This window comes from Amborella trichopoda, chromosome 9 (assembly GCF_054954075.1).
Source record: "Amborella trichopoda isolate Santa Cruz 75 chromosome 9, AtrichopodaSantaCruz75HAP2 v2.0, whole genome shotgun sequence".
Lineage (NCBI taxonomy): Eukaryota > Viridiplantae > Streptophyta > Magnoliopsida > Amborellales > Amborellaceae > Amborella > Amborella trichopoda.
In genome coordinates, this window is record NC_142344.1 from 17,777,859 (window position 1) to 17,791,827 (window position 13,969).

The following is a 13,969-nucleotide window of genomic DNA, read 5'->3' on the forward strand; positions in this document are numbered from 1 at the left end:
TTATTACTATGTAGAGTTGGGGAGTTTTGGTTTTTCTTTGAATGACTGGGGGCCAGGATACATAAACAAAACTTTGGTTCAAAACTTAGTGCATTAGATAAAAAAACTTCCAAAATCCTAAAGATTTCATTGAAAAGAGAAAGCTTGAACGGCAGGTGGGTAGGTGGGCAGGTGGGGGGGAGGGGGGGTGGGAGACAGGTTTATAGGCAGAAGACGCAGAGGTTCTCTGGTTAAATAGGAATGAGTGGGTTTTATCAATGTAATTTGGACTGATAAATAAGAAAGGACGAGATTTGTTGTCCTATTTTACAAACTCTGCGGTGGTCCATAGGCATTCCGTGGACTTGATGGTTTTATTGTTTAAATACAATACAATGAGGGGTGGTAAATATTCTTCCCCCACCCCTTTTTTTTTTTAGATTGATAAGCATGTCTTGGGATTCAATTGTAAGAGCTTAAGGGTATGGTGTTCACCACTTCATGTTTTTAGAAAGATTACCACATTTACTGTTGAAAAGGAATTGTTGTTTCTTAGATTGTAGATTTGACTTATAGAAGTTGCATCTTTATTTTGTTTGTGTTAGTGAGAATTGGTGGCTACAAGGTATGTTGTGTTTGGACCCTAGTATATGAAGCGATAGTTATTCTCCTTTAATATTAGTCAATTATTCTATACCTTTGGGATTCTCATTGAGTATTTTGTTTTCTGATTGAGGCATGTATATGGCTTTCAAATTGTCCTCATTGTCTCTATTTGTTGGTTGAGTTTGAGTGTGTGCATGTGAATGTGTGAAAAAAACATTAGTGTATGCATGCTTATATGTATTGATGTACATGTGCAAGTACCTCTATGAATGTGCACTCTATATATACCCTCCCAAATGCATGCATACATGATACATGTGTACTTCCTGCATATGAGCTCATGCCTATATGTGAAAGTGATGTTTGTGTGTACAGTTCCATGTTATGAAAGCATCTATGTGTTGAGCATGATGAACTTTTGTTTGATGCAAAATAAAGGGAATGTTCTTTGCTGATGCAAGATCAATTGTGTTTATATGATCTTGTTAGTGTTCAAATTTAATGCTTTGTTTAATTTGATACCTGAATTATCTTTACTTATTGAAATGTTATGTCATGTACTTCTTTACTCTTTTCTATGAGTCCCATGCATTAGTTAGCTTTTGTCTAAGACTTTACCATCTTCTTCAGCATCCATGGATTCCACAACACAGACTGGTCAATCAACTGCAATTGATGGGCAAGAGGAGGTCTATCAGTAGGTAAAATGTTACAACTTATACAAGAATTATTTGTCCTGATCTTATCCTTTATTTTTTCCTTAAGTTTTAAGGACATATCACATCTGTGTTTGTGTAAGTCTAACACATCATTTTTTTGAAGAGTTATTAGGTTTGAAGGGTTTATAGAAATTTTTCTTCTCAGCTAAAATAATTAAAAATTTGTTCAACCATGCAATTACTTTGCATGGGATGGATGGTATTGGTTTAGTCTAAATTCATTCTATGAGACTTGTTTTGCAATATTTATTTGCATGTTATACATATGGCCTTTAGGGAAGTTCTGCTGATTCATCAAAAATCACTCTTACACTATAAAGAGGACCTCTGTAGACTTCTCATATGTTATAGCCCACACCAAAAACTAATTGCCATTTGTGGGACCAAAATATTACTTTGTCACCTAAAACTTTGTATGTCGATGAAAATGGCTATGATATGCTGCTCCATTGTCTTTTTTACATCATCTGAAAAGATGAGAGAACACCTACGTTGATTTCCTTGCTCCATTCAATATTTGTTTAGTTGTCTTTGGTTTTCTTATTTTATTTTCTTTGGAATGTGCAGAGGTGCCTGACTGTTTTGCGAGTCACCAATGATTTCCTGTTTCTCTGTTTGAGCTTTTCATCTTAGGCATGTTTAATAGTTGTTGGTCCATTTCATATTAAAAGCTTAGAGGAGATGTACTATGCAGAACTTAATGAACTGTATCAAAAGCTAGTCACAAAATGCCAGCAGGTGCCTTTTCTTCCTCCTTAATTATTGTCATCCAATATAAACGGTTGCTTGATATTTGTAGGAGCTTTCATGACATTCATAATATCTAACATTTTTCTTAATGGTTGTGCACCTACTGAGGCTCCTCTTTCTGTGCCCTTGTATTTGGCAACAAGATAATCTTGTGCAGCCTCCATTGCATTCGGATCACATGGAGAAGCTCTGCCATTACAAAAACCTCCTTGAATGCCTAATAGGATATTTTGAAGTCTCTAAAAGCTGTCTCTCACCAGGTTACAGGGAGAAGCTCCCAGCTTTTGAGAAGCAAATCATCAATGTACTTGGTTTATTTAAGCAGAAGAACCCACCCCTCAACAAATGCAGGTTCAGCAGCAACAGTTTCAACATAAAAGTAGCTGCCAGACACAACTCATGCAACTGCAACAACCACAACCTTAGTTTCCTCAAATTCAACAACTACAACAGCACGAAAACCATGTGAACCAATTGCAATGTGTAGCTCCATTGCGTCAATGCAACAGTGAGCATGAGCATGCAACAACATGGGTCTCTCCCCATGATGTCCACACAAACCAATATGAGAAATGCAATTTAGCCTGGTGTTACGAGTTTGGACTCGACACAAGGGAACAGTTTTAACCATGCGAACTAATTGCAACAGGTGAACATGTATAGCTCAATTGCCTCAATGCAACAGTCTAGTATGAGCATGAGCATGCAACAACATGGGTCTCTCCCCATGATGTCCATACAAACCAACATGAGAAATACAATTCAGCCTGGTGTTTCGACTTTGGATTCGACACAAGGGAGTAGTTTTAACCATGTGAACCAATTGCAACAGGTGAACATGTATAGCTCCATTACTTCAATGCAACAGTCTAGTATGAGTATGAGCATGCAACAACATGGGTCTCCCCCATGATGTCCACACCAACCAACATGAGAAATGCAATTCAACCTGGTGCTTTGACTTTGGACTTGAAAGCAGGGAGCAGTTTAAATCAATTGCAGCAAGGTGCAATGAGTTCTCTTTAGCCAAGTGGAGTTGGGGTTTGTCATCTCTCTCAAAATTCTTCAGTAAATCCCCCTCAACAACCAAACTTGATCAAACTGAAGCAGCAGTTGCAACAAAGACACATTCATTAGCAACTTATGCAGCATAAACGAACAGTTAATGCAACAACTGCAGCAGCAGCGGCTTCAACTGCATCATCAACAAGAACAACAGTTTCAGCATCAGCAGATGCAGTAGCAGCAACAAGCAGCTTCTCATTTGCAGGGTCATCAAATCCCTCAAATTCACCCCGATGCCAACAATAAGATGAAAGTGAAGTACCCTACATTGGGCATCAAGCCAATGTTTCAGCAACACCACCAATTGGTCGGGCAACGTTAAGCTTACCATCATCAACAACTGAAGCTTGGTTCGCCTTTTCTGCCTTCTTTCCCTCAACTCCCTCAAGCCTTGTCAGCACTCAACACCCCAAATAGACCAGTAAAATTTGTTGGCTCCCTCTCTTCCAAAGGTGGGGACTGCTCTTCAAACTGCTAGCTCACATTTTGTTGTTCCTTCACCTTCAACTCCCCTGCCCCCCTCCCCTTTCCCGGCTGACTCTGAGAAGCAACAATCTTCTGGTGTCACAATTGTTTCAAACTCTAAGAATATGGGGAATCGACTACAGACGGTGATTCCATTGAATCAAGTGGCAATTGTTACGCTAGGGATCTCGGTGTCTCTCTTATTGGCTGAGTTTGCTAGTCAGGATGGGAATCTGGGTAATGTGCCTACTTTGCTTCAAGGTGACAAGTCTACTGCGTGACCCCTGGAATGCTGGATGAAAGTGGTTATTTCTTTATTGATATTGTTATTATTCTTTTTGTTGTTTACACCATGCATGTGTTAGCATATTCTGCTCCATTATATAAAAACACCCAATTAGAAGGATCTTTTGTGTTGTATATTTTCTCTCTCCAACTTAAGAGGATTTTCTTCCCAATTTAAGATCACTTGTTGAATAATTAGAAAAAAAAAAAAAAAAAATTTGTTTTTCTTATACATCTTGATCTATCTAATATTTGGATGGTTTGTATTCAACCCAAATGTGTGATTATTTAAAGGCATTTTCTTGGTGCATATGCAATTCTTTATTCTTTTCTTTCTTTTTAGTTGGTTACCATGTTAAGTTGGTCAATTTCCAAACAAATTGGGTCCTGAAAATACTCCATAGTATTTTTATATTTCACCTCAGCATGATTTGGGAGCTTAAAATCTTTTAGTACTCTATATAGTCTCACCTCTATTAGTTTTTTCTTCTTTATTATTATTGTTACTAGGAAGAGATTATTATGTCTACATGTGTTCCCCTAATTTGTCATGAACTTAGCATTTGACACATTATCCTAAGTCATTCCAAATTCATTTCCACTTTCTATCTATGATTCTGTAGCTAAAAAGTAAAGTAAATTTGATGATCCACAAAAACTAAAATGAAGAATCCAAAGAAAAGTTTAAAATAGACTAATTTAAATTTTAAAATTTATTTTTTCACAATCATGATATTAGTGGTCGAGACCATGGGCATGTGAAATTTTGGATCCAAAAGTTTTCTCTATGATATATTTTGGAAGGGATACTACATTTGTTGATGTATTAAACGTTGCCCTTATTTTTTATCTTTTTTGTTTTTTGAGCATTAACATACGACTTTTATTAACTATAAACCAGTGAAGTTACAAGGGGAATGAAATACATAATGTTACATTAGATGAAATTAGTAATCACCAATGAGGATTGAAAGGCACCTTCCTTGGCTAAAGAATCTACTTCAACATTTGCTTCATGGCAACAATAGAGTATTTCAGACTCAAGTAACTGAAGAATGTCACCAATTTCATGAAAAATGGAAGAGAGTCCCCAAGGAGCTCGCGCTTCTCTTTTACACCATGCTATAATATTCGTTGAATCCCCTTCAATAACCTTTCCTCCATCAAATTTTAAAAGCAATTTAATTCCGTCTAATAGACCTCTAGCTTCTGCTTCATTGACTGTTGTGTTACCACAAGGACCAGAGTAAGACAATAGGATCTTCCCAAGATGATCTCTGATAAGCCCCCTAAAACCCGTCGTTCCTGAATTTCCAAAGGAACTGCCATCAAAGTTGAGTTTATAGGTGTTTGAAGGAGGCGGGATCCATACTGCACGTGGGATTACTTTATAGCTATGAAGATTAGCTACTTCAAAAGGTGCATTATTATAAAACTTTTGGGAATACCTGCACAATCCTTATTAGTAGAAAACAAATCTGCAGCCAATGCTAAGTTAATTTGATTTAAGGATAGATTATTCAAAACACAACTCCCTGGAAGACTCTTCTATTTCGCTCTTTCCAAATTCCCCAAAGCATGCTCACCCAAACTGACCTATATAGAGTAGTACCTAACTTAGAGATCTCTGGTGTTATCCACTATTCAAGAAGAGATCTAGTATTTCTTGGTATGCACTTGAAGGTTGAACAACTGACGAGCCCAGCTCCACAAGTTCAAAGCAAAAGGGCACTCCAAGAAAAGATGAGGAACACTTTCGTTGTCAACTTTGCATAAAATATAGGCATTGACGATATCGAAACCCCTTCTCCTTAGACTGTCAATTGTTGCTAGACGTTTCTGACAAAGGATCCATAAGAATATCTAAACTTTTGTGGGGACATTGATCTTTCTAGTCATTCGCAGCTAGGGATCCTATGCATGATTTTGAAACAACAAATAGATGAGGGCACTCCAAGAAAAGATGAGGAACACTTTCGTTGTTAGCTTTGCATAAGATATATGCCTTGAAGATATTGAAGCCCCTTCTCCTTAGACTATCAACTGTTGCTAGACGTTTCTGACAAAGGATCCATAAGAACATCTGCTTTTGTGGGGACATTGATCTTTCTAGTCATTCGCATCCAAGGATCCGATGCATGATTTTGAAACAACAAACAATAGGTTGATTTCACTGTGAAATCTCCAGACTTCGTGCATTCTCAAACAGTAAAGTCTACTTCATTGGGTGAAATGTATACATCCTTCAGCCTTTTCAGCAAGTTTTGATAGGTCTCAATAAAAGAATCAGAGACCCTCCTGTACCTGCGAGGTAAAGACTAAACAATGTTAGTAAAAACACCCCTACTTGCCACTTTTATAGCAGCCAAGGGGTTCAAAACTTTGGTAAAGACCTCTAGATATTGGAGTCTCAAAGGCTCATCCCCAAACCATTTATCAAATCAAAAGAGGGTTTGATCTCCATCACCAACCACTTTCTTGATGTGGTTCAAATAAGTTTCTCTACAGTGATCAATGCATCTTTATAAGAAGGAAAAATTAGATTTATTTCTTAAACTCTTAATAAGTCCTGTGAGGGTATCTTCTCCATATTTATCTCTTAAAACCTCCACCTAAAAGGTGTTTTGCTGAGAATGTATCCTCCACCTCGACGTTGTCAATAAACTGGAGTTCATGAAATTCAATCTTCTAATACCGAAACCTCCTTTCCTAATCGGATTGCAAATTGTTTCGCATTTCACTAGATGAAGTTTCTAATCTTTGTCTACATCCCCCCGTAAAAAGTTTCTCATTAATCTCTCAAAACATTTGACAATTTGCATAGGCATACGGAATATGGATATAAAGTATACTTGAAGATTGGATAAGATAGACTTGATTAAAGTGTATCTTCCTCTTCTTGGCCTTCCATAGGTCCAAATTTTTCTGACATCTTTCAATAATTGGGTCCCAAATGCCTGCAAGGAAACTGTACCACAACTCAAAAACTTCGCCAGCCTACCCATCAGACTGTCTTGACATCCTATCCCAATAAGCTTAGTCTTGCTTAGATTTACTTTCAAGCCTATTGCCATTTCTGCACATTTAAGAAAAATCCAAAGATTAGTAACTTCTCTATCACACGGATCACAAAATATAATCGTATCATCTGCATATTGCAAATGGGATACCATAAGGCATTTATTTTTAATTTTCACATCAGATATATATCCCTTGGAAGTAACTCCCTTGAACATGATACTGAAACATTCAACCATCAAAGCATATATGAATGGTGATAGAGGGTCCCTTTGTCTGAGGCCTCAAGAAGCTTTAAAGAAACCAGTAGCCATTCCATTTATCAACAACGAAAAATGAGTGGAACTCAAGAAACCTTATATCCACAACCTCCAACGAGACCTAAAGCCCATAAAACTCATTATGCTCTGTAACACCTCCCAATCCACTTTATCATATGCTCTTTCAAACTCCAACTTACAAATTAACCCCGGCTTTCTATCCTTGATCCTTGAGTGAATACATTTTTGAGCCATCAAAATACTATCTATAAGATGTCTCTCTTTCAGAAGCGTTGATTGTGGCCCTTGAATAACCAAGTGTAAGACCTGACGAAAACTATTAGTCAAAACCTTGATAATAATTTTATACAAACTGCCCAGCAAGCTAATTGGCCGTATATCTTTTACCTCTTGAATAACTAACTTTTTAGGAATTAATGCAATGAAAATAGAGTTCATGACTATATTAATCCTTTCTCTCCAACATAACTCCTCCATCAAACTAAACAAAATCTCTTTTAAGAGGTCCCTGAAGGTTTGGAAAAGGGCTAAAGGTAACTCATATGGACCAGAGGATTTTTCTCTACCTAACACAAAAGGGCTAAACAACCAAATTTATCTCCTCCAATTCAAATTTTCTTTCCAACCAAACAACATTTTCTAAAAGCAGTCTAACAAAAGGTAAGGTACATTAACAAAAAACAAACTCAAAGCCTTTTCAAAGGTAAAAGACTACTTCAAGTGATGAGTGAGCGCTGCTTCCACTTCTAAAGAGTTTTCACAATCAACCTATTGGATTTTAAGACTTTGAATAGATTTATCTTTGATTGCTCTTATCTTTTGTTGCAAAGTCATGCAATATTTCTTTTCTATTATGATATATTTTCCCATCCTTTTGTTACTTATTTGGCTCTTCCAAAATTTCAGTTTTATATTTGATTCATATCCTTGATATGAATCTTCCAGGACATACAAATCCTTAATACTAAGTAAATGTTAGCTGGACAGTATTTGGACAAACTTTAGGTTTTGCAAATTGACTCTTTGACTCACATATTTTTAAATCCTAGATTTGTAAATTTCATTATATTTTCAAACTATAAAAGGTGTATTATTTTTATTTTCCATTGAACTGTACTCTTTCTCTAACTTCTCTCTCCATTTATGTCATTTCTCTCATTAACTCCTCTTTACAACAATGCCCTTTGTCTTTTTTATCTAATTGTGCCCTTTTCCTAACTCCTCTATCAAATTATGCTCTTTTTTCATTCTCTCTTTCCTTTATCTAAATATGCATTTTCTTTATCTAATTGTGCCAACTATCACTCTAACGTATCATTTATCTCTTTATCTATGTCATTCTATCTCTAACTCTGCCCATTTTTCTCTCTCTTATTTCTCTCATTTATCTCTTTATCTATGTCATTCTATCTCTAACTCTGCCCATTTTTCTCTCTCTTATTTCTCTCTCTAATTATGTCATTTCTCTCTCTAACCCCTCTCTCTAACTCCTCTATAATTATTGTTCCTTTTTTCTTTCTAATTTTTTTTTTTTTTCTAATTGTGTTATTCCTCTCTCTTACTTTACACTCTCTAACCCCTCTTTCTCTAATTGTACCATTTCTATCTCTAACTCATTTCTCTGTAACAACGCACTTTCTCTCTCTAACTTTCCCTTGCTAATTCTTTATGCCATGTCTCTCTCTAAATCATTTATATCTCTGATCATGCCCTCTTTATATGGAGGAGAAAGAGATTATAAATCCCTTTTCACTCTTCCGAAATGAACACACACTATCACCAATCTACTATTTTTTTCATTTCTTTTTTTCTCAAATAGAATTGATATACAATGAGGGATGTACAATTAGAGGAAAACAAAATCTTGCAAAAAAAGAGGGTTGGTCTCAAAAGTGATCAAGGGGGATACTCATTGAAACCAAGCATATAGATAAAGGAAAACCAGCAAAAGGCTCTCTATGCAAGGGAACCATCCTTAGCTAACACATTAGCGGCGTCATTTCTCTTGTCGTTGATGTGCTAGCAAATGTAATATTTGTGAGACAAAAGGCATAGGATCTTATACTCTGTATGTCCCCGATGGGGCATGGACTCCCATCTCCATGGGGATGTTGAAGTGTCAGTGCACCACAAAAATAACATTGGATGAGTCACCTTCAATCTCCACTTTGGTGTAGGCCTGTTGCAGCTTGGAAACCCCGATCCTAAGTGCCCAAACTTCAGCCTCGTTAGCAAAGCATATAACCAAAATCAGGATGGCCACCATATTGCTAGCACCTACTCAATCCACGTTTCTTTTCAAGTGGGGATACTTCCATTCTTATATTGAACACAACTACATTTTCATTAATCACAAGTTCTACATGTAATATTGTTATTTGTTGAAAGAGCTCAACAAGGATAATTTGTCCATTTTTAGGCCGAGTGGTAAGTATGATTTTTGAGTTATATCCTGTATATGCAAATCTGGGATATAGATGTCCAAATATGCAAACAAGACTCCTTCACGTTATAAAAAAAAATACAATTGTCTAGGAAAAGATGTGGATATGTATATATTTTCTGGGTGAAAATTGCCGATATGTTGTTTTAGGTGTCGGTGTACAGCTTTAACCCAAGGATACTCTCGTCGAGGTGTTCCTCTTGTAATTTTGTACTATCTACTCTCCCAAATCTATTTGACCGAAAAGGAAAAATCCATTTTCACTCTTCCAAAATGAACACACACTATCACTAATCTACCTTTTTTTTTTGTCAAAAAGAAATGATGCACAATGAGGGACGTACAATTAGAGGAAAACAAAAATCTTGCAAAAAAAAGAAAAAAGAGAGAGGTTTGGTTTCAAGGGATGTCGATTGAAATCAATCCCAGATGTAGGGGTCGTTGGGAACCCCTAGCTTGCAAAATCGGAAATCTCAAATGCCGGGATCTCACCCAAGATCGTGTATACAATTGGCTAAATGCGAAGTAAATGTATACAACTATAAATCAAGTACGAAAAATAAAGAAAACATAAAAATGCACACCATCACAACTCATGATTTATGTGGTTCACCCCGTAGGGCTACATCCATAGCCTTGGCAAGTATAAATCCACTAACACAATAAAGATTACAATTTTGAATCACAAGAGATGGTACCTATCTTTAAATATCGATAAAAAACCATCATCAATTTTTCCATCTAAACCCGCTCTCCCGACTGAGCAATACCGTCGATCAACATATTTCCCACTGCTATACTACTATTAGACAGAACACATTGAGAGCAATCAAGAGACTTTCTCTATCTAGAAATGAAAACCTTATCAATCCAAAATCCCATGGGAATACCACCTCCCTTGTAGTTCATGTCTCTCTCTCTTGGAGACCCATCTCCATCTTGGAGATCCCTTCCCATAACTCTCAAGGGGATGACCCTCAAAAAGATAGGTATTATGTCTTCATGGACTCTCTTTTATATTCGCTTTCTTATTTCTCAAGAAAATCTATTTTCTTTTTATAATAATACCCTTAATCTTTTAAAAGAAAATATGGGTATGGTGATTTAGCTAGCACCAAACTAAACAGTTTCCACCTTAATAAAAAAAATCAATATAATTACCTTGTCAACTTTCATTGAATAGATCTCTTCTCACTTGCATCTATTGTGAAATTTTCACAAACATTTTACCTTCATATTTCTTGACTTCAAACCATGTATCTATCTAACTTCACCATTCATCTTATTTTTAATACAAGTCTTAACCCCGTACACACCTTGTGTTCTGATACCAATTGTACGGTGCTCGTGTACCCCTCGTTTGCGGAATCAGGAATCTTAAATATCGAGATCCCACCGAAGATCATATACATGATTGGCTAAATGCGAAGTAGATGTATACAACTATTACTTGAGTGCAAGAAATAAAGCAAACATAAAAAATGTACACCACCACAACAACACACGATTTACGCGATTTACCCCCATAGGGCTACATCAACCGCTTCGACAAGTAGAAATCCATTATCACATTAAATAGTACAATTTAGGGCTACATCAACAGTATCAGCAAATAGAAATTCACTATCACAATGAATAGTATAATTTTGGGTTACAAGAGATAATACATCTTTCTAAACAGCGATAAAAATCATCATCAATCTTCCCCTCTAAACCTGTTCTCCCGATTGAGTAACACCGTCGATCAATAACCTCAAGAGCAACCGATAGATTTTTTCTCTCTAGAAGTAGAAGCCTTACCAACCCAAAATTAATGGGAATATTGCCCTCTCTTGAATGCCATGTCTCTCTCTCTTGGAAACCAATCTCCATTTTGGAGATCCCTTCCCATAACCCCCAAAAAGGCGACACATAAAAGGATAAGTATTATGCCTTTCTTGATTCACTTATATAGATATCAATTTCTTGCTTCTTAAGAAATTTCATTTTTTTTTCCCACAATACCCTCAATTTTTAATATGAAATATAGGTGTGGTGATTTTGACTATCACTAAACCCAATAACCTCCACCTTAATAGTAAAATCAAGGTGTACCACCATGACAACACACGATTTATGTGATTCACCCCATAGGGCTACATCCACAGCATCAACAAGTAGAAATCCATTATCACAATGAAGAATACAATTTTAAGTTATAAGAGATAATATTTCTTTTTAAACATCGATAAAAACTGTCATCAATCTTCTCCTCTAAACTCGCTTTTTCTACTGAGAAACACCGACGATCAATAACCTCAAGAGCGATCAAGAGATTTTTTCTCACTGGAAATGAAAGACTTACCAACCTAAAATAAATGGGAATATCGTCTCTCTCTTGAATGCTATGTCTCTCTCTCTCTCTTGGAGACCAATCTCCATCTTGGAGATCCCTTTCCATAACCCCCAAATGGGTGACCCTCTAAAGGATGGGTATTATGTCTTACTTGATTCACATATATATACATCACTTTCTTGCTTCATTTTTTTTTTCCACAATACCCTCAATTTTTACTATAAAATATAGTTGTGGTGAACCAAACCTAACAATCTTCACCTTGATAGCAAAATCACCAAATTCGTCTTACCGACCTTCATTGAATAGATTTATTGATTTCGACTTACTTGCCTCCGTTGTGGAATTTTCACAAAAGCTTTGCAGCCATATTTCTCCACCTCAAACCATGTATCCATCAAACATCGTCATTCATCTTTTTTTTTATGCAAGCCAAGCCCTGGACACACCTTGTGCTTTGATATCAATTGTAGGGTTTTCAAAACCCCTAGCTTGTGGAACTGCGAATATCAAACATGGGGATCCCACCAAGATTGTGTACACATGACTAAATGCGAAGTGGATGAATACAACTATAAATTGAGTGGAAGAAATAAAATAAACATAAAAAACATACCACCACAGCACACAATTTAAGTAGTTTACCCCGTAGGCCTACATCTACGGCCTCAGTAACTAGAAATCTACTATCACAATGAAGATTACAATTTTGGGTTACAAGAGATATACATTACCGATCTTCCCTTCTAAACCCGCTCTCCCGATCGGGCAACCTCATCAATCAATATCTTCTTTTCCACCGCAATATCGCTACCGGAAAAATAACTTCGAAAGCAATTGAAAAACTTTCTCTTTCTAAAAGTGGAAACTAAATCAACCCAAAACTTCATGAGAATACCACCTCTATTTAAGAGGCCAAGTCTTTTTCTCTTGGAGACTCATCTTCTATTTGGAGATCTATTTTCATAACCTCCAAATGAGTGATCATCAAAATGATGAGTATTATACTATCATTGATCCCCTCCTATAGAGATTATTTGAGCTTCTTTCCTGCTCCCCAAAAAATCCCTTCTCTTTCAACCATAATAACTTAAATCTTTTTAATGAGAACATATGTATGGTGATATTGACTATCATCAAACCTAACATCAGAGAAAGGAAAACCAACAAAAGGCCCTCTATACAAGGGAAAGCAACACCATTTATCTTGATGTTGATGTGCTAGAAAATGCAATATTTGTGAAACAAACGGCATAACATCTTATACACTGTATGTCCCCATCTCCATGGGGACATTGAGGGGTCAGTGAACCATAAAAATAACATTGGATGAGTCTCCTTCAATCGCCAATTTGGTGTGGACCGGTTGTCGCTTGGAACCCTGATCCTAAATGCCCAAACTTCAGCCTCGTTAGCAACGCATATCACCACAATCTACTCTTGCCACCCTCCACAGGATGGCCACCATATTGTTAGAAACTTGGAAGTGTCCCCACTTAGAAAGTAACTTGGATTGATTAGGTACTCAACCCTAGTTTCTTTCTAAGTGGGTACAATTCCATTCTTATATTGAACACAACTACATTTTCATTAATCACAAGTTCTACATGTAATATTGTTATTTGTTGAAAGAGCTCAATGTCCATGTTTAGGCCAAGAGGAAAGTATGGTTTTGCTTTCTTTTGTTTTGTTTTGTTTTTTTTTTTTTTCGAAAATATGGTTTTTGTTCTTTTTTTTTTTTTTTTTGTCTCGATTGTCTAGCTTAAGGATGGCAACGGGCCTGGCCCGGGCCAACCCTGCCCCTAACCCTATCCTTGTATTCATAGGGCCGGGCCTAGGCCTTTTAGGGTTGGCTTGGGCCAAGAACAAATGAAAAAATAATTAAAAACATAAAAAAGAGGGCTAAGCCGCGCTGAATTGGGCTGACGCTAGCCCTAGTCTATCCCCCAGGACAAAGTTTGTGGCCTAAGCCCTACTTTTGAGGGCCGGGCCAACTCACCATTTACAGCCCCAAAACTAGCTA